Genomic DNA, 22587 nt, shown 5'->3' on the forward strand with positions numbered 1-22587 from the left:
ACCTTGCGCTGAATGGTGAATTCTAGCAGGCAGTGGTCACTGTCGCCCAGGGGGTCAAGCACCCGCAGCCCCCTCACCAGGTCGTCGCCCGTGGCCAACACCAAGTCCAACAAGGCATCCCCCCTGGTGGGGCTGTGCACCTCCTGGGTTAGATGAAGGTCCTGGACTCTCTCCAAGAACCTGCGTGCGTGCTTGGACCTGGCCGACTGCTCATCCCAGCAGATGTCTGGGAAATTCAGGTCCCCCATGACTACCACATCCCTAGCTTTTACTACCTCAGTGAGCTGACCCAAGAATTCCTGGTCAAGTTCCTCTGCTTGGGTAGGGGGTCTATAGTAGACTCCCACCAATAGGTCCCTTTCCCCTCTTCTGCTATACTATAAAAAGATACATTTCTGAACTTTTTAAAGAAACACAAAATTATGTTTGATAATGTTTTTATCAAGCAATGATTTAATTAAGGAGCAAACAAGTTCATTTGGAACAAACGTCAGTTGTTTCAATAAGTTCAGTAGTTGAAGACTTAGATACTTGCTTGGGGTCAGATTCCAACATCCTCTGCTCATACCCCTTACTTCAATTAATTCCATTTGAACTAACAGGACTGCCCAATGAAGAAGGTATTTCCCACAGGAGGTAACTACATGGTGGGTCCAAGGTCTCAAAGAGCAGATTAGATAAAATAGGAAAATAGTATCTTCCACCTGATTGTTGTTGTAAATTAACAACACATTAGTACTGTCAAAACCCTCCTTATCGATTTGGAGCGATTCGGAAACATTCAGAGATTTAGACATAGACACAGCTTTAAATGTTTTTTTCTACAAACCTCTAGGTAGCAGGGGTTCATGAGTGCTACGATGCTGGGGCACATGGAGCATCCCACAGAAGCGCAGGGGGCTCCCCAGCGTGCTCAGCAGCAGACCTGGAAGTGGACCAGAAGCACTTCTGGGTCCACCGGGGAGCGCGCAAAAGGCCCCCCACCATGTCCCCTTGACCCAGTGACTGGTGCCTCCTGGGTCTGGGGGAGATGCCCAGGGTCCCCCTGTGGCTGACTGCCGAGTCGAGGGGGGCACTGAGGGGCCCCCCTGCACACTCCCCTGCAGAGCTGGAAGCGGACTGGAAGTACTTCTGGTTCACTTCTGGGTTCGCTGCCGAACATGTGGAGGGACCCCATGCAGTCCTGTGGGATGCTCCATACACCCCAGCATTGCAGTGATCACAAGCCACACCTGGTACCTCAAGATATGTAGAAACAACTTTTAAAGCTGTGTCTATGCCTAAATTGCTGATTCTCCAAATCAGCATTGAATCTTCAGATTCAGATTTGGCCAAATTGAATCAGGACAGCTATCCGAATCAACAAACTGAATCATTGTCCCTGATTCAGGCCGAATCCAAATCCGAATCGAATAGGGCCTACTTTGCACACCCCTACTGGCAATCTACTCTTGCCATTATATTTGCACTTGTACTGTACCTGACATATATCTGTCCGGATATACTAAGGTTTTTTTGGCAGGAACTATTTTCACCTATTTGATACAAAGCTTCTTGGTTTAAATAAACTAATGAACCTCTCAACTTATTATTTGTTACTGTTTTTCTCAAAGGCCACCAACACCTGCATTACAACATTTTAAATCATTTTAAAGCAGATTTTTTTACTTTATTCTATAATTTGCTATTAATCATTTTCCTGTCTTTTCCCCATCTTAATCCTTATTGTTCACTGTTAGCATGACCTTTTAGAACCCCTAGTTTCACCTTTCATAACTTCTGCATCTGACTTAAAACTAAATCACAAGCTTCCAGGAGGCAAAGGGTTTTTTTTCTTTACAATGAATGATAAAATTATCAAGTTCAAAGCAAATAGCATATTGCAAAATAGCTAGGGTACAAAAGGTAGAACAGAAAACTAGGAGACTGTGTGGGCTGCCTATATTTTCCTAAAATGTGTAAGAACAGTAAAAAATTATTCATAGTCATAAATATACCTTAGCAAAAGTACAGGCAAATGAGCAAGAATACCAGAAACGAAAAGAAAAATGCTCAGTTGAATGATAAACATCATGTTCTATATGCAGTTCTAAGCACCAGATTCCAGAGTTACTAAGACTAAATATGCAGGTTGATCCTCTTACTAATTGATCAGGCATAGAGAATTTCTTGCGACATCCAAATTCTGTTCATCTGCTTAATGGTACAATAATCCATGAGCACAGCATTCCCTGGCATTCCATGCATTGTAGTTATTGTAAAAATATCTCCTCTGATCAGGTCCATCAAATCCATTGTATTCCAGTGTAGTGAGCTGCATCATTTTCACTGCAGTTATTAAACATAATACACCTTTTCCTACTGGAATTACATTTTTATTAAAAAATATATTATTCAGCCATAAAGCAAAACTTAAGACAATCTCCTCTTTTAATGAAGCTGTGACTAGAAATATATGAAAGATCTGTGATCCTAGAGTCAAGGGCATACAAATACAATCCTTTCACAATGCAAACAACTGCATTAGTAGATACACATTGTTAAAGCAATGAAACATGGAGCAGCAACAGATGCATTGTTTGAAGAGAAATAGGTATGTATGGTGCAGAATCTGATGGAGAATTATGCTCTTTATAATAACACAGGCAAGGGACAGACATTACACATAAACTGGTTGAAGTGATCAGAAACTGGTTTAAACCTATAACAGAACATAAGTTCGGTGCACATAAACCAGTTTCAAAATGGCTAGAACTGGTTTAAGTTAAACCTGGTTGAATGCACTATCAGACTTAACTGATTTGGGTCAAACTGATTTATGCAATGTCTGTCCCATGCCCCTTGCCGGTTTAAGTTAAACCAGAGTCCCCCAGCATCCCAGATGCTTTGCAGCCCTGGGCTGGCTGGGCTGTGCTCTCTGCTTTAGAGAACAGGGCTGGCTCTGCCCCTTTGCTCCCTAGCCAGAGCTCTGGTAGAGACTGCAGGCACAGCACGGTCTGCCTTGCTTCCCCCTGTCCCCCTCCACCCCCACTGCTCACTGTTTGCAAGTATGAAGAAACAGGGAGAGGAAGATTGAAAAGCTCAGCATCTTCAGATGTATGCACTGCACACCCTCACTTTGCCTCAGAGTGTTCTCTGGGGGCTGGCAACACTCCTGCTCCTTGACTGGGACTGTGCAGGCCAGGTTGGGGGGTTAAACCCCTCCCTAATCAGAGCATCCTGCTGAGGCCTGGCCACCACCCACCCCAGCTCAGCACTGTAGAAGGGGAGGGAGGGCTGCTCTACTGCTCTCTGGCTTCTTACCTAAGCCACTGCAGGCATGTGCCTGCATTTCTTCAGTCCAGAGAGACTGTCTGTGCAGTTGCAAACTGATTCAATCTAGGCAGGTTAGATTAGCCTGCAAAGACTGAATCAATTCAGAGTAGCTGAACAAATTCAGAACCAAGTTACAGTAATTTACTTTCCCATGTATATGTATATTTTGTCAACTACTTCTAGATAGGAATAGTTAAGATAACAAAAACTCATTTTCTTAGTATTGTTAATGAAAATACATTTGATAATTGAGGGCAAATGCTAAGACTACAGATACCTTTTGATTTGATGAGTACAGTGATATGAAGAGCAGAGAGCACACTTGTTTTTTAGGTCTTTTGTTTGTGTTGTTCTTTTTGCTTTATGAAGCTGTATGAAGATGGCCTAACAAGTGGTTTTGTTTTCTAAGAAGCAAATAAGCAGTTTTCTGCTTATTTTATTCCCTTTTTTTAACACTAGACATTTGGGATTCTCTAGTCTTTCCTGTTTTATTACATGATGTTACAGATTGTTGTTTATGACACGATCTTTCTATTCATTCTTTCTGGGTAAAACCTTTCTACTCTTCCAATCCTAAACCTGCTGGTAGCTGAAATAGCCTTTGATGTAAATTACATCTCCCTTGGTTATGTTGTCTATGGCTGCCTCAACAAAATAGAGGAGCAACATCACTCCATTCTTCCCCTCACATTCATGACATGGCCTTCTCCTCCCACTCAGTCTTTCTCTCTTATGTTGAGGGTATGAGGTAGAGTTGGCTACACCAGTTAAGGCTACCATATTTCCAGTTTAAAAAAAAGGACACCTGTTGGGGAGGGGGTAAAATAATTGTGGGGAGGAAGTGATATGCCATTGCCCTGCCCCTGCCTCTCATTCTCAACCCACGGTACCCCACCCCCAGACCATGCTGGTACCTCTCACTCTCAACCCACAGCCCCCCATCTCTGCTGATACCCCTCACTCCTGACCCATAGCCTTCCCCTGCTCACCCCATCCCAAGCAGCTCCTTGCTAGGGCAAGCTGGGAAATGCCGGGAAAAATTTTGATGCTGAGCAGACCAAAATCCCAGAGATTTGTTGATATTTAAAAAGAGATACACGAGCGGAGATAGGAAGACCCAGAAAGAGGACATGTCTGGGAAAACCAGGATGTATGATAACCCTAATTTTGTGCTACTTGAGGGTTCCCCTTGATTAGGTGAAATCCTTGTTTGCCTTTTGTCAGCCAATGCATAGAGTAGCACAAACAAACAAATGAAAACAGTAATTTGTCTAGGTATCATAGCAAGAAGAAGAGAGAACAGGAAATGAAACAGAAACATTCCAATTTCAGAGTATGGAATAATCTTTCAGTGGAGCCAAAGGCCAAAAAAAAATCTGACTGTCATCTACTCTACAGAAATGGCCACATTTTCTAACAAAGCTTTAAACAGCATGTTTCTTTACAATTTGAACCCATTGTATATCCCGTGTTGATGGGACATACTGTAGATTGTCAAAGTAACTTGATGTCATAATTGTCCTGTTCTGGGGCTCACACTTGAACAAAGATTTTGAAAACTTAAAGACATCTTTTAGAAGAGCCACTTGGCTGATTAAAGGAAAAGTGGAAAAGAGGTCTTAGGTGAAAGACTTAAAGCAGGGGCTGGCAATCTTCATAGGCTGTGGGCTGGAACAACCTGGTCCCAGTCCAGCCAGGGTTGGGTGGCTTCAGCAGTGCATCAACCCCATGCCTAGGCAGGTAACTGTCATTGCCTCTCCCAGCTTCCCACCCTCACTCTGCTCCATGGCTGGGGCACAAGTATAGCTTCCAACTGGTGGGGAACTGAGCCAGTGCCAGCGCTGAGCAGCTGTCCCCTCTCCCCCCCAGCTGCAGTATGGGCACAGCTTCCAGCCAGTGGGGAACTGAGCTAGGGCCAGACAGCTGGAATCTGTGTCCACATTGCTGCTGCTTCTCCCTACCCCCCAGTTGCAGCTGGAAGCTACCCAGGCCCAGCTCAGTTTCCCACTGGCTGGACGCTGTGCTTACACTGCAGCCAAAGGATGTGGGGGCCAGGGAGAAGCAGTGGCAATGCAGGTACAGCTTTCAGCTGTCCAGCCCTAATGCAGTTCCTCACTGCCCAGTCCCAGCACAGGTGTAGGCAGAGGCAAAGCCCTCAAGCTCTGTGAGCCAGATCCTGTGGCTCCACAGGCCAAATTCAGTCTGCAGGCTGCATGTTGCTGACCCCTGACTTAAGGTACTTCTCTATCAGAGAAATTTATGCAGAGACTTTGTTAGAGTCTGTAAGCATCTACGAAGGGGAAAAAAATATACTAAAGCATTCTTCAATCCAGGCCTTTAGTTCCTCTGCTCATTTGAATAACCATCCTTTGAAAAAAGTATTGTTTCTATCGCTTCTCTTATTCCCTCTATGGCCCCCATTACAAATTATATTGTTCTCCATAAGCTCTTCCTTGCTCTTTTCTCTCTCCACATAATTCCTTTACCCATCTTTCCTCTTCTTTTCATATTCATGTTTTTCCTGTCTTGGCCCCCATCCTCCTAAGGAATTTTCTTTTTTATACTCCCTCCCACACACTTGTTTCTCCCCTTCTCCCTTCTTTTCTCCCATCCCCTCCTAATTCTTCCCAAACAGAACTGATGAATGTGTTTTGTGCTGGTTAGCAGTCATTATCCAGAGTCTTTGCCATCCCATTTCTAATAATAATGCAATAGGTATGACTAGATGCTTAAAATATTTGAAAAACCTGCCTTATGTTTAGGATTCCGCAGACAATTTTAAGCATTTTTTTTAAATATTACCAAAACATAGAAAAGTAGGGCTGGAAGGGATCACAAAAGGTCATCTTCTTCAACCCCCAGCTCAAGACAATATCACCTCTGTTTAAACATCCTGAATAAATGTTCATCTAACTTGCAAGTAAAATCTTCCACTGACAGATTCTATAACCTCTCTAAATAATCAGTTCTACTGCTTAACCGCCATCATTATCAGAAAGTTTTTCCTAGTAGGCATCCTAAATCTCCTGTAATTTACCAATTACTTTATGTTCTATCCCTGGTGGACACAGAACAGTTGAATGCCATCCCTTTTATAACAACCCTTTTAGTATCTGAAGACTGTTAACAAATCCACCCTCAGTTTTCTTGCCTCTAGACCAAATAATCCTATATTATCCTTATCTATTTTTTTTTTAAACCTAATCATTTTTGGTATTTTCTTCTGGACTCTCTCCAATTTGTACACCTCTTTCTTAAAGTGCTGTACCCAGAATCAAACATAGTTTTCCATGTGAGGTATCTCTACTGCTGAATAGAATGGAAAAATCACTTCCTGTGATTAGTACACAACACTACTATTAATAAGTATGTTGTTAGGGTTTGCTTTTTTTTTTAGCAATACTAGTCTGCTTATTCCTGTTCAGCTTGACCATAAGCCCTAGGTCCTTTTCTGTAGTACTAGAAACATAGTCAGTTGCTCCCTATTTTGTATTTATGTATTTGATTCCCCTGGACAAGCCTACTTGATACCTCCTCCAGTTTCCCCCAAGTCATTTGTGACCACTCTTTGAGCATAATTACCTAAACAGTTATACACTTATAAACAAACTAAACAAATATTCTTTAGATGGAACTAATATAAGACAAGTTGAAATTATTTCCCTCTAGACAATATTTGCTTGGCTTATTTATAAGAAGGTAATGGAAGGCAGTATCAACAGCCTTACTAAACTGAAGCTACATCTTATACACTGCTTCCCCATCTACAACACGGCACCTCATCATAAAAGGAAATCAGGTTGGTTAGTCACAACCTGCCTTTGAGAAAGGGCCAATGCCTGAGCCCTTCAAACCATCAGGTACCCCCACTTCTGTAACCAGTATCATATCAACCCACTTTTTGACTCCCTGTCCCAAATGACCAGGTACCTGTTTATATCCTACATTACAACAGACCTTTACAGGCCTTTTTCTCAGATCTCTTGAGCTTATTTTAATACAGTACTTCCTCCTTGCACTGCCAGGATATTGACAGTGCCCTCAACCCCCTGCTTCGGCAGTGGCAAGTTAGATGTTGCAAGTTCCAAGGTTTTGATGTTTCAGTCATTATGCAAAACAGTTATGCATGTGAGCCTTTTTCCTGAAGTTTTTATGAACAGATCATATGAACACTTGTCTGGGATGATTCAGATAAAGACAATCTAGCCTTGAGTAGCAGGCATGGATTAGATTACCTTCTGAGGTCCCTTCTTGGCCTATGTTTTATGATTCTAACTAGGCCTTGAGGACACCCTTCAACTTGGGTCTAGATCAAGGTATTAACTCACACTGCCACTGCACTCTACATGGAGAGGGCATAAGGGCTAATTTTCCTCGATAACTGATGATGGTCCCAGGATTAAGAGGGACAAGAGGAGGATGTTAATGGGAAAAAGGCTAGTTGACTATTAAAAGTACAAAACCTGAGCTGGTGTTTACAAATACCAAGGAAATCCAAGATCCACCCTAGATTTGGCTGGGTCTTGTGAAATCTGTTTGGACAGCTGTACTTTTCTTTTACTTTTGTGCTGCTTACTTTGTAACCAGTTTAACAAAGTGTTCAAAATGGAAAAGCCATATTAAATCCCATGTGTTGAGTTGATCTAAGAGTTATGGAAGGCAACATATCACAAAATAACCATACAAGTTTCCATTGAACTACTTCTTGTTAGAGATTTGGCAGAAGATTTTAGTAAATTAACGTAAACTTCATTTACAATACATTATTGTCCTCACTGCAAATCAACAAAATTAATAAGTCCATGTGCCAGGTTTCTAGGTCTGGGAAGATACAACAATAAGATTAAAATAATCTGTATTTACTATAATCCAAGACTACTTTGAATTTAAGATGATCTCAAATAATTACGTTCTAGACATGGAAATTTTATAAATGTTCCAACTTTCTATGTCTAGAATCTAATTTTTGAAGGGCTGTCTTACATTTGTTGGTCCCCACCACTGCAGTGGGGTAAGCAGGGGCAGGAGTGTAGGTGACAGCGGAGTGAAATGGCCTGAACCCTGCCAATTGTTGTCTATTCCCCACCACCACAGTGCCTGTACCCTCTGGTGCCTGACCCCCCTGCATTGCTCCTTGCAGGACCTGAGTCCCTTTGCACCTTGACCTCTGCCACTTGTCCCCCATACCACCTGCCTCACCACTTGCCCTCCTAGCATGTGCCTCCTGCTGCCTGCCACCTTGCTTTGCCCCCCTCAATGCCTGCTGCCTGTGCTGCTTCCATGCCTCCCCACTCCTGCTGCTGCTTACTTTCCCCTCACAGCTCCTGGTCCAACTGGGGCCCCTGCCCAGCCATGCAACAACTTCAGTGGCAGCTCCAGCCTCAGTACTGGAGTCAGGGCCAGAGTTGCAGGTGCTGCTGGATGGAGCAAAGCACCAGCTGGAGCTGGGCCTGTGACAGGAAGCTAAGCAGTGGCAGTGTGAGGAGGCAGAGACAACAGGGGGGTGGCAGTGGGGAGCACAGGTGTGGGGGAGCAGAGGCTGAGTGGAGCAGGTGATGAAGAGGGGAATATAGCTGTGGTTCCAATCCTGACCCAGGGTCAGATTTAGAGCTGCAGCTGATCCTCCCATCCCCAACCCCACCCCCATCCCAGCAGCTTGTACTCAAGTCCAAGATGAGAGGCTTTTTTCCATATGTTGAATTAGGAACAAAACCTCATCTCAGATTCTAGTAAATACTGTAAATGGGTAAGCCTTTCTTGTGAATTTCTATCCAGTTTTAAGCAGTCACAATATTTTTTTGTTTGTTTAAATACAATAGTTCTGATATTAAGCACTGCAGTTCAAATGAGGGATAAAATGTCAGGTTGGGCAGATGACTGTTCTTCATGATAGCCATGAAGAAGAAAAGATAGGAGATGGAGAGAAAAAGAGAAGGGAAGCAAATCCAAAAGAGAAAAGATACTGTATATGAGTGAGAAAAGAAAGTATTTGAATTACCACAGTGTTTCACATTCATTATAATTAGATGTGATAAACTAGTTCTGCTAGAATAAGAGCTACCTGACCCTTCACCTGAAACTTTAACTGAATGTTTTTGATGTTTGAGAGAGAAAAATTCCCCCATAACATTTCATCTTTATACACCTTGCCTTCTTTGCTTCCTTCTCAGACAAGGTGTAGAGGGGCCAAAATAATACCTATTGCTTAATGTTATCAAAATATATATAGGCATTATCTTATAATTACTTCTCAAGGCACCTTTCCAATATGTATCCACTATTATTCCACTGTAGATAGGAGGAAAAAGAGAGAGGGGCTAAATGAGTTGCCAAAGGCTGAACGACATGGATTAGCAGCAGGATCAGAAGTCAGAAACTTTTGTCTTCAGATCTTGTGTCATTTCAGGGTAGGTCAGTCCTGAGGCTGCTGTGACCACTGGGGCACCTGAGATGCTGTAACAACCTTTCGCTATTCCAATGAAGTCAGTTGAGTTGCTCTGCATCATTGGTGATTCTTTGGATGGAGTGACCTGGTGGTGTCCATCTTCTGTCCAGGTATGGATGGCCATTGGCTTGCAGGGAGCTCATCCACCCTTTGATAGGTCTTGTTTTTAGTCCTGTTGGGTGTCCACAAACCCTCCTGACCCAGGCAAGCCCAGGTGGGGGCACCAGTCTGGTTACCAACAACCTGACCACAGAACAGGCTATACTGGTTTATATGGTACCAGAGGGAAGACCAAGAGAGGCCTGGCATGACACCTTCCATCATTTTACTACACTAGTAATGGCATTTTTGCCTAATAAAAAGTAAGAAGTATGTAAAATATCACCAGAAATCCTGAAATTAAATTTCTGGTCCAGTTTTATAGATCTAGAAGATTTGTACAATATGGGCAAGGAGCTATATTTTTGATTAAAAAAAAAGAATGTACTAATTGTTCATCTTTCTCTTCTGTTTTAGTCATTAGAAGATGTTTATTTTGGGTATGTGCAGAAATCTAGTAATAGCTTAATTAACAAATCTAGTAAATAGCTACTAGTAAATCTAGTTACTAGTAAATCTAGTAGTATTTATTACTAAATAGTAATAATCTATTTACATTTATTGAATGCATTTATTGAAGTATGTACCCCAAAGCTATACAATGAAATCAATGGAAACCATTATTAACGAAGACATTTTATAACTAGTAATATCAATATCATCTTACATTCATATGGTGTCTGAACTGCTATAAAAATTATGCACAAAGATCATTTCATTCACCACTGAATTGTAACTATGTATCTCATAATTTGGGACATTCCAAAGATGATTCTAAATCTTATTCATAATATTCTAGCTCATTTAATCAAGTCCTTGGCATTTTAAACTAAACACTAAATGGAACTATAAGTCTGACTTTATGATTAGTATAGTATATCATATAATGTTAATTAAGACTTACAATTAGAATATATAACCATTAAAAGACCCATCACTAATTTGTACAACATTCAACTCAATCAAAAGACTTTGGGGATTGTCAAGCTATATAGCAAGGGATGGCCTGGTGTAATTAATTTTAAGTTGTAAATATATGTAATATGTAGTATTATACTACAAGCTCAGATTTTGCTTAAAGAATGTAATTTCTGTTATGTTCTCTTAAAAAAACCTGGAAAAACTTCCCATAAAAAGGAATCACACTAATTTTCTTCTCTCTGCAATCTTGGACATAAAAAAATAATATACTGATATACATGACAATTCAGGTTTATATATTATGAAATATAATTTTTGTTTGAAATGTTGGCATTGATCTGAAAATACCAAAATAATCTGGGATCAGGAATTGATTACTGTATTAAACCCAGATTCTCCAGGTAGAGTCCCATATAAACATGCTGTTCCTGAGTGGCAAAAATGAATATGTAAGAGCAAACACTAAATAGCATGTGTAAAAGTCCAGAGATTCAGTCAATTTCCCATCAGCTCATGCAAGAAGAGGAGGATATTGAATGACAATGCAACATTTGGCTCCCTTCCTACAAATAATTGCTGTATACCCTTTAATACCTTTACCTGTGAGAGTACCTTTACCTATTTGCAATGGAGCTGTTCAAGCTACTTGCATGCATAGGCTTGGATGAGGTTCCAGGGAAATGTCCCAAGAGCCCCCAGGATTTGGATGACTTCTAAGCCCATCCAAGCAGTGGCAGGTTTGAACACAGATGTCATTGATCTGGGTATGTAAGTCCCAGTTGGCAGGCAGCCCAGGACCCAGTAACTTAAATCAACAAATCCATCTGTCAGTGTCCCTCTGACAGAGAAAGCTGAAGCCAGGAGGCTCAGGAGGTGAGGGATGCTGGTGACAAGGGGCAGGCGGTCCTGGCTGCCTTCTGTTGTGCCTTCAGTTTGATTTTAGTGTGCTGAAATATCAGTTGCTATAAGGCATTATCTAAGATATGCTTTAACTCTGCAACACATTCAAACACAAAAGGCAGCTATTAGCAATGGACCAGCATATCCATCACATGAACCACTGAAGAAACTGGGTCTCAGCTGGGAATCTCATCATGAAACAAGGCAGCGGTGCTCTTATTTAAAAAAGAGAAAATACCATTACCATCTTTTTGACAAATAGTATACTAATTTGCTAAAAAAAAAAAGTAATGTTAGTTATCAAAAAACTATTCATGATTTTGCATTAAGCTCACCAAATCATTTCCCCCAAGAAAACAAAAATATGTGATGTGGTGCCAGCACACACTGCTGCTGGTAGTTCCCTTTTGCTGAGTAGCCTTCTGTTTGGACAGTCACCCACAATGTGGGAGACCCAGGGCATGGGCAGATGAAGTAATTATACCAATTGAAAAAGGAAAGGGGAAGGATGGAGAGAAGTTCAGCTGAATCTGTGGTAACTGTTTCAACTGTCTGCTCAATCCTATGGTTAGTGAAAGCTAAATCACAATAATTTGGTACCTCTTCATACAGGGGTAAACTTCTGCAACTTCACATTAGATTACTGTGGAGTAGGAGTTAACAAATGAAATGCAGTTGTCAGATGCTGTTTGTAAGTGGTGAGTCCCCTCCATTGTTTGCATAATGGTTTCACTTCCTCCTCTAGAGAGTGACCCAATCCCTGGGCCTTCCTGGGACACTGCTCAACCCCAAGAAACGGAGGGTTTGATGTACTTGAACTACCTTTTTCTCTTTTAGGTGCTTTGTGAACCTGGATCACCATTTACTTTGCTTTTCTCATAAAAGGAAATAGAAAAGAATAAAAAGTTTCATCATATTTTACTGTAAATAAGATGTTTAGGTTTTTTACTTTGGCAGGAAAAAACAAAATATGTTCATTGCCATTTCATCTGAATGATTTTCATTTAATGTTGTGTTTCAGTCAAAAAATCAGTTGTATGTGCAGCCCCAACTACTGTGGCTGAGAGCACCCCCATTTTCTCCTAACCTTGGAGCCCCAACCACCCTGACCCAAGACAACAACAGGATTAGGCACCCAGCTTGTTTGTCACTTTTCTTATAAACCCTGTCTTCTTTCTCAAGCACTTTAGGGAGTTCAGTGGTTAGAAAAACCTGCTTGAGTATGCCTGCCCATAGAGATGAACTGAGATACCTAAAGCAGGCACGGGCAGATCGAGGAATTTGAAAATCAGGGTACAGAAGATGCAGCTACAGTTCCTTCCCAGCCATCACCTCTCTTGTCACCCTCTTCTCTTCAGCTCAAGGACCTCCCCTCCCATTAATGCCCCCCCCCACAGAGTTTACCTAGGGTTTGCCTCTAGGTGCAGGAAGGGGGGCCCACCCACTGCCACTGCTGTCTCCCCCTGACCTGGGGGCAGGGGGAAACCCCAGGGCTGCTCCTTCCCCTCTCCAGCCAGGGCTTTTATGAGCAGCAGCACAGGGCGATGGGCTCAGCTGGGAGTGTTGGCAGTGAGCAAGTCCCCCTTCCAGTTGTTCCTACTACCTGCCCAAAGATGGTGTCCCCCACTGCTTAGAAGCAAGGGCTGGAAATGGAGGAGCTCTCCATTGCTATTGCTGTCCCCAGCCAAGCCTGGCACCCCAAGTTGCTGCTTCATGATCCAGTTGGAAAAATGCAGTGGAGGAGGAGGGAGACCTGTTATCAGGACCTGCTGCTGAGCCTGGCACCCTGCATAGCCACTTCTCGCAGCCCCGGGATGGACAGGGGCAAGAGCAGTCCTGGGACTTCCCCAATCCCTGGGTCAACTAGGAACAGTGGCAGTGGTAGGCAGGTCACCCCTTCTTCATTTGCTCCATGCTTGGACCTGCCAATAGTCCCAGGCTAGGCTGGGGTTCCAGCTATGCCTTAGACTCTGCAAGAGACCCAGGTATCCATGGCCATGGGGAACCAGAACCACTGGTATGTGATGTACACAACAGAAGAGAAGTGCAACTGCACCACTGGATCTGTTTGTGAAAGTACAGGTGAGCCAGAAGGATCCAGCTCAGGTCAAAGGCAGACAAGTGCTAGGATGCTCTGCCAGGGTATCAATACAGATGGGCCATGACCTGAGGTTGCTGGGCATGTAGGGAAATAATCTCTGATTTAAAAAAAAATCTCAAATTCTGATTTAAAAAAATCCAATATCCACATTTTCCATGATTAAAATGAAACACCACTACATATATAGGTATCAGTTGAACACAATGGACAGGCTTGTAAGGTGGGCAGATCAAAATCTGATGTTTAGCATTGAGAACATAAAGAGCTCCATCTGGGGAGAAATAATCCGCCACATACTTACAGGCTTGGTGGTGCTACACTAGTTAGCACCAGAACCGAAAGAGACCTGGGGGTAATGATCAACCACAGAATGAACATAAGCTACCAGTGCGATAGTATAGCCGGCAGAGTGATGCTATAGCTGGCATATCAAACAATACACTGGCTTGCATCAACTGATGCATCTCAAGCAAGACTAAGGATATCATTTTTCTGCTCTACTCAACATTGGTGAGGCTGCAGCTGGAATACTGTGTCCAGTTCTGGGCGCTGCACTTCAAAAAGGACGTGGCGAAGCATGAAAGAGTCCAAAGGAGGGCCGTATGAATGATTAGAGATCTGGAGAACAGGCCGTACGAGGGGAGGTTGAAGGATATGGGACTGTTCAGCCTGGAAAAGAGAAGACTTAGGGGGGACTTGGTGGCAACCTGTAAGTATATAAGTGGGGAACATCAGGGGCTGTGAGAGCATCTGTTCACTAAGGCACCCTAGAGGAAGACAAGGAATAATGGATATAAACTGCTAGAAGATCACTTCAGATTGGATATTAAGAAAAAAAACTTCTTCACCATTTGAGGCTACTTGTACATACCACAGGGGGTTACTTCAGTTTACTTCTTCCTAAACTGAAGTGTTGGGCTGAAGCCAAGGGAAGTGGCTGTGCCAGCCGAGTGCTGAGCCTAGCATACTCCAGCGGCGCTGCACTCACAATTCAGCAGCACCGCTCGCAGCATACAGGGCCAGGCTCAACTCTTAGCTGGTGCAGCCCCATCCTCTGAGCCCAGCACCACTTGCAGGGGACAGGGGTGGAGATGGGCTCGGACAGGTTCAGTGCTTGGCTGGTGTAGCCTCATCCCCTGTGAGCTGCACCAAAAGAAAATGCAAGATGAACTTGCATAGCCTTTCCCACCCCATCTCCAGTTGATGTTCAAAGTTTAGCCATTGGCGTTCCTCTCATAAAGTGCAAGATGTGCACAATGTCTACACAGGGGATGGGGCTGCATGAGCTGAGTGCCAAGCCCAGCCAAGCCCGTCTCCATCCCTGTCTCCTTCCCTGCCCCATTCCCTGTCCCCTGTGAGCAGCACCAGACTCAGCACCACTCACATGGGACAGGGATGGGGATAGGGATGGTGCTCGGCTGGCATAGCCCCATCCCCTGCAAATGGCACTGGCAGCACCACTTGCAGGAGATGGGGCGGCACCAGCTGAGTGCTGAGCCCAGCCCCGACTTACACAAGGTGCCTATGAAAATCCTTACCTTTTGTATCAAAAAGCGGAAGGTGGAGCTATACACTGTGTCAATCTATACACCATGAAATACGGAATATTTTATGCAGTAACTCTGTTGTTTATTCCTGGCTCTATCACTCCATTAATTGAATGAACCTGTGGCCAGGTCGCTTCTTAAGATGAGATTAGCCAGTTAATCACATTTTAAATGTAACGTGTGTCACGGGTCAAAGATATATAGTACTGTGGGAACATACATAATCAACTGGGTGCCTGAGAGGATGGAGGATCTGTTCCAGAATTTTAGGGCAACTGGATTGTAGAAGGTGGGAAGTTCTTCACATGCAACATATAGACTCATAACAGTCTGCTTTCCTCAGGCCCCACTGGTTTAAGAGTGGAGACAGTTTACTAGTGGGGTTCACTTGCCCACTCACTAACTTAGAATCATAGAATCATAGACAATTAGGGTAGGAAGGAACCTCAGGAAACCATCTAGTCCAACCCCCTGCTCAAAGCAGGACCATTCCCAACTAGATCATCCCAGCCAAAGCTCTGCCTTGAAAACCTTGAAGGATGGGGATTCCACCACCTCTCTGGGTAACCTGTTGCAGTGTTTTACTACCCTCTTAGTGAGAAAATTCTTCCTAATATCTAACCTAAACTTCCCTTGCTGAAGCTTGAGAACATTGCTTCTTGTTCTGTCATCTGCCACCACTGAGAACAGTCTAGCTCCATCCTCTTTTGAACCCCCCTTAAAGTAGTTGAAGGCTCTAATTAAATCCCCTTTCAGTCTTCTGTTCCCTAAACGAAATATGCCCAGTTCCCTCAGACTCTCCTCATATGTCATGTGTCCCAGCGCCCTCATCATTTTTGCTGCCCTCTGCTGGACACTTCAATTTCTTCACATCCTTTCTGTAGTGGGGGCCCAAAACTGAACTCAGTACTCCAGATGTGGCCTCACCAGTGCTGAATAGAGGGGAATAATCACTTCCCTTGACCTGCTGGCAATACACCTACCAATGCAGCCAGTATGCCGCTAGCCTTCTTGGCAACAAGGGCACACTGGTAACTCATATTCAGCCTATTGTCCACTGTAACCCCCAGGTCCTTTTCTGCAGAGCTGCTGCCCAGCCAGTCAGCCCCCAGCTGGTAGAAATCTGTGCAGAGATCTGCACTTGTCCTTGTTGAACCTCATGAGATTCGTTTTGGCCCAATCCTCCAATTTGTCTAGGTCACTCTGAATCCTAGCCCTACCCTCCAGCATATCTGTTACTCCCCGCAGCTTGGTGTCATCTGCAAACTTCCTGAGGGTGCACTCTATGCCATCTGCCAGGTTGTTAATGAAGATATTGAACAAAACCAGTCCCAGGAACGATCCCTGGGGCACTCCACTTGATACCAGCTGCCAACTAGACATTGAGCCATTGATTACTACCCTCTGAACCCGATGATCTCACCAGTTTTCTATCTGCCTTACAGTCCATTCATCCATCCCACGCTTCCTTAGCTTGCCCGCGAGAATGCTGTGAGAGACCATATCAAAAACCTTGCTAAAATCAAGGCACACCACATCCACTGGTCTCCACACATCGACAGAGCCAGTCATCTCATCATAAAAGGCAATCAGGCTGGTCAGGCATGACTTGCCTTTGGTGAATCCATGCTAACTGTTCCTAATCACCTTTTTCTCCTCCAGGTGCTTAGAAATGGATTCTTTGAGGATCTGCTCTATGATTTTCCCAGGGACTGAGGTGAGGCTGACTGGTCTGTAGTTCCCTGGATCCTCCTTCTTCCCTTTCTTAAATATGGGCACTGTTTGCCCTTTTCCAGTCATTTGGGACCTCTCCTGATTGCCATGAGTTTTCAATGATGCATCCCACCCAGCCTCATGGACTTGTACACATCCAGCTTTTCTAAACAGTCCCTAACCTGTTCTTTCACCACTGAGAGCTGCTCCCCTCTTCTTCAAACTGTGTTGCCCAGTGCAGTAGGCTGGCAGCTGCCCTTGTCTGTGAAAACAGGCAAAAAGGCATTGAGCACTTAGCCTTTTCTGCATTCTCCGACACAAGGTTGCCTCCCCCATTCAGCAAGGGACCCACAGTTTCCCTGATCCTCCTCTTGCTACCAACATACTTGTAGAAACCCTTCTTGTTACCCTTCATATCCCTTGCTAGCTGCAACTCCAGTTGCATTTTGGCCTTCCTGACTTTGTCCCTGCATGCCCGAGCAATGCTCTTATATTCTTCCGCAGTTATTTGTCCAAGTTTCCATTTCTTAGATGCTTCTTTTTTGTGATTTAGTTTACTGAACAGTTCCCTGCTAAGCCAAGCTGGTTTTCTGCCATACTTGCTAGTTTTCCTGCGCATCAGGATGGTTTGTTCCTGCACTCTCAGTAAGGCTTTTTAAAAATACAATTTACAACTGTGAGGTGTCCTTTGAGAAAGTAGAACCAGGTCAGGTTGTGAAAATAAACATCTGGATTTTTTCATCATATAGTCATGTTTCACCTGGCAAGAATTTGGATTAAGATTATTTCTGGAGGTAAACATGTGCAAATTTGTCAGGATGGGGCCCAGTTTAATTAAAACTACAGGTAAAGTCACTAAAATCAGAATTGAATTTATAATAGCAGCTTTGTTCTTCAATTCTTCTCATTATTAGTAACTAAACTCTTCTCATTACTAGAATGATGAACTACCTTATGGAAAAAGCAAAATATTTTTAGAAGAAACTTCAGTTAGAAGACCCTTCAGTTTATTAAGGGAAGATCTAAGTTAATTTTGCATTCAAGAGGAATAAGAATCATTTAAACTAAAACCTGCTAAAAGTCAAGGTCACCATGAAAATGAGTCCATTTTCCAGTCACTCCAGTCAATCTTCAGTTTGTTTTAACCTCTGCTTCTAGCAGTCTCTTTGAAGTAATAATACACTGAGCAGAAAAGCAAGATGAAAATGTGAAATGGTAACTTTATTTTGGCATTAATCAGAAAACGAAGTCATTGTGGTTTATGACTGAATGGTTATGTTTTGAGAAAGAACTTTGAAATGACAAATGGTACCCTTTATCTCCAGTGGCTTTTTCAACATTTTTATGAGATACAATAAGCAACAAAGTTGTGCTGTTTTAATTATGAATTGTGAATGTTTTTGTATTTTTAATCCTTCCTCAGGGAAAAAAAGTAATTATAGATGCATTTAAAAATGCATATTAGAACTATTAAATTATAATTACTCTAAATAAAAAAGAAAGGTAATATCTAGTGTAGAGCACCTATAAAATGCACCTGATTGTTTTGGAATAAAGTGTCTGACCAAACATGAGGAAGAAAGTCTTGCATTTGAAAACTTGCCTATCTTTATTTCAGCTACATTGCTGGTCCAGTCAAAGATGCCCCCATAAGAAATCCTTGCCAATCACCTAATTTCGAGATCTTCATGGCTACAACATCACTTGTATACTGCCATGGCCAGATTATACATACTTATGCAAATAAATAACTTCACTTACATGCATAAAGTTAACTATGTGTGTAAGAGTATGAAGGATCAAAACTCATACTTTTACCATAGGAAGGAAAGAATTCAAAAGTTTACATAAAGTTTCCAGTTTGAAGCATTCTACACTCAACAGCAGATTAATAGCCAAAGAAAGGAAATGAAGATTTCATTATAAATATCATCCTTTTTCCAGTGGACGGGATTTGTGCCTGCAAGGAAAATATATAATGCAAGGCAAAGAATCTTTGAAAAGCTGATTAAAATGTGAAAAGCACAAGTATGCATTTGTTCATGCATATCACAGCCTTGCAATAAATGGAAGTGAAGTACTGTAAACAGTTAACAATCAGCTAAGTATAAAAATAAGAATACATATATCTGTAAAACAGTGCAAGACTGAAAAGTATAAAGCTCTGGAGGTGGTGTATACAAAAATAATGTCAGTGTTATTTCACTGTAATGTGAATTGAAAAAATGACAGATTGCAATGTTTTGAAGTAATATAGGACGTCTGTTCATTTTTACTATATGCAGAATTTCACTATAACTAAGGTTATTATGAACCAGAAACTTTTGGTACATTACTGCTGTTGAATTCTAATTTAAAAGTAATTAGGACCAAATTCTCATAGATCAAGAATCTCAACAATTCAGTTATTCAATAAGGATCTAGAGTAAAGGTATCAGAATCCGGCCCTTTCTAAATGATAGCAATTTATCATCAAAGCAGATTAAATTAGCCCAGAATTATTTTTCCCCACAGTTTGTACAATGTCATTGGCTACAAACTAAAATCAGAAACACATTACCCACAAAAACTGTTTGGAGTTAGGATTGCTGGATTAGACTTAGATCTCTAACACAAACCAATAAATAATTGTTATCTCATCAGCACTGCTCAGTACTCAGTCTTAACTACCTCCTTTTCACCATTCACAGCCATTATAGCTTTAAAACTACCCTCAAAGGCAGCAAGAAGAGGGGTGTGTGGCCACATGGGAACAAACAGGAGGCTTTAGTGAGGCATGGGGAAGGGGAAGGAAACTGGGTCCATGGATGCCTAGCCCTTCTCTCCATCCATTCACAGCATTCCAGTTACAATGTGTCTCTGTGTGCTCAGGTCTCTAGGCTGTGATCCCTCTTCAACAAACTTCAAAGGAATCACAGATGGGTAAGCTGACTTGTGAACAGACAGGGTTGCTTTGCTCACAGAAATTCTGGTACAGGTCTTCACCCCAACCCCTTCTCACTTCTAAACATAACAGAGTGCAGGGAAAGGTGAGACTTGTGTAGTTACTTACTCCACTCTTAAGTCAGCCTCTCCTGGCATCTCTGATTTGTGTATTGAAATGGCATCCCAATATTACAGACCTCAGAAGGCCTATCACACAGGGAGTCCAGTTTGGATAAACAGCTGTGGGGATAAACAACAGCGAGGCATGTTTCCTGGATGGTGAATGAGGGAAGCCGATCTTTAAAGTTTGGGGGTTATAGTAAATAGCACATGTAATGAGCTAGGGCTGAGTTGGGACTGATCCAGTTCCAAACCCGAGCTGGAGGTAGGTAATCAGACAATCAGACTGAGTCTGGGATATCAAGCTGAAGGTTGAGATGAGGTTGTGGTTAAGGCAAATAGTTGAGCCAAGCTGGCAGGTCCAAGAACAGAAGCAATCAGGAACAGGAAAAATATGGAATAGGCAGAGGGGTTCAAACCAGAGGTTCAGAGCACAGAATCAGATGTATAATTTCCAAGCAGGTCAGAGGCACATCAAAGCAGTCTGTTGCCCAGACAGTTCTCTGCTGCTTGGACTGAGCTTAGACAACTACTGTGGACAGGCATTCTTCAGGGAGCCTAGGAGGTCTCACAACATCTACTGTGACCTGCACTCAGTGGGCACATCCAAATGAGTGCACATGTACATTTCCTTGGGGACAAATAGCAGTGGCACATAGTTGTGCTGTTGCTACTTGTCCCCAAGGAACTGCCCTGCATGGTGCGTACTCTGGTGTGTGGCAGTTCGCCCCGGGTAGGGTAGGGTAGGGGATGCTGGGGCCAGCACCTGGGCTAGCCCCAGCAGCCTTACTTGTAATCCTAGGGGCCTCCTAATGCTGCAGCATTGGCAATCCAGGCATGTGGAGCCTAGCTGGCAGCCAGAGCTTGGCTCTGGCCAGCCAGGCTCCTGTTTCAGGCAATGCATGCTGCAGCCATGTGTGCCACCCTACTTTTTTCCTGCATTTTTTAAGATACTAGGAGTTCCCAGTATCTAATTTTCATATGCGCCATGTGCACTTTGCAGCACCTCAAAATCCTTTGAGATGCTGCAAAGTGCATGTGTGCACGTCTGGATGCACCCAGTGATTCTCCTGATGCATGTCTGGATGCACCCAGTGATTCTCCTGAAGGTCATGACAACAACTCATCAATAAAGAAATAATAATGCTGCTGGGTCAGATGGTATCCCTGTAGAAATCTACAGAACAGGAGGTAATTATCTCAAGCAGTGCTTATACTGAGTCCTCCCAAATGATGGAATGTATGGCAACATGTTGCACAACGGCAACAAAACAGATAGTAATTCAAATTGGGACAAAGCAGAAGTGTATTATAGCTCCTGCACTCTTTTTGCTGCTGAGGCATGCCAGGAGAGGCATTTTCACTGTGTGCTCCCAGGAGAAATGCCTGTTTGCAGACTGAAGGTCAGAAGTACAGCATCTTGCACAGACATTTGAGAACTGTACTGGGCTGCTGACTGTACCAAAGTACCTCACAGAGAACAACACCAGAAAGAGATCCACAATCCACCTCTTTGAGGCATAGATCAGTTTTGGGAACACAATAAATATAAGGAAAACCAATGTGCTTCTCTAATCATCTTTGAAGACAAGCTTTGCACCATTCAACATCACCACAGGAACAAGAATAAAGACTGTTCACCATTTCACTTGCTTTGAAAGTATTCTTCCAAAGACACTCACTATTGAGAAAGATAACACCCTATTCATTAGAAACACACTGACAAATGATAGAGGCCTGCACAGTTGTGTTTTTTTAACATCATCGGATCAAAAGGGAGACCAGGTTTCAAATGTATCACGTATTAAGCACCTAAGTGCCACTTACATAACCATGAAATTGCCAGTCTTGGTAGACTTATGCACAGTTTGGATTTCCGATAGCTGTGCTAACACCGCACTTCCCTTCTGAGCATGCTTGATAGACTGTACTCTGGTTACATAGGTGCCTGGGGGAAATAAAATCACCAAGGAACGTGCGTAATGCTGTTTAAGTCTCCAGACTTTGACTGCAGAAAAACCATGTCTGGGACACGGGTAGAGGAAGAGCTGTCTCAATGTAGATGATCAGTGTTTAGCTCATATAAATTAATGGCTAGAGTACCTGCTCAGGGTCTGGAAGATCCTGGTTCTTGGGTCCCCTCCTACAGAGGGGACTGGAGTCTTCATTTTGTACTTCCCAGTAAACAGCTCCAATGACCAGGCCGTGGGCCACTCATTATCCAGAACACATTTCAACCATTGGCTTGATGCTAGCCCTCTGGGCAGCCAGAAGGGAAAGATAAGTGGAGCCAGGAGGAAGGCACTCCAGAGGAAAGATGGCTTAGTTAGATGAGACAGGGCCCTCACTATAGCCAACTTGGCTACAAGATGGGAGGTTCCTGTGGCATGTATGCATGTAGGGCCATGAGTAGAACCCAGTGGGGTGTCTACTGCCCTGCATCCATTTTTTTCTAGTACCTGTGCTATTACCTTAGTTCCAAAGGAGTACTGAGTCCAGGG

General features: G+C 43.0%; 1 protein-coding gene across 1 annotated transcript in view; it reads right to left on the reverse strand.

Moving 5' to 3' along the window:
- Positions 1-22587, reverse strand: part of GABBR2 (gamma-aminobutyric acid type B receptor subunit 2) — a 1245145-nt gene that overhangs the window by 389823 nt on the left and 832735 nt on the right. The window lies entirely within an intron of this gene.

This window comes from Gavialis gangeticus, unplaced genomic scaffold (genome assembly GCF_001723915.1).
Source record: "Gavialis gangeticus isolate Ggan-Ray unplaced genomic scaffold, GavGan_comp1, whole genome shotgun sequence".
Classification (NCBI taxonomy): Eukaryota; Metazoa; Chordata; order Crocodylia; family Gavialidae; genus Gavialis; species Gavialis gangeticus.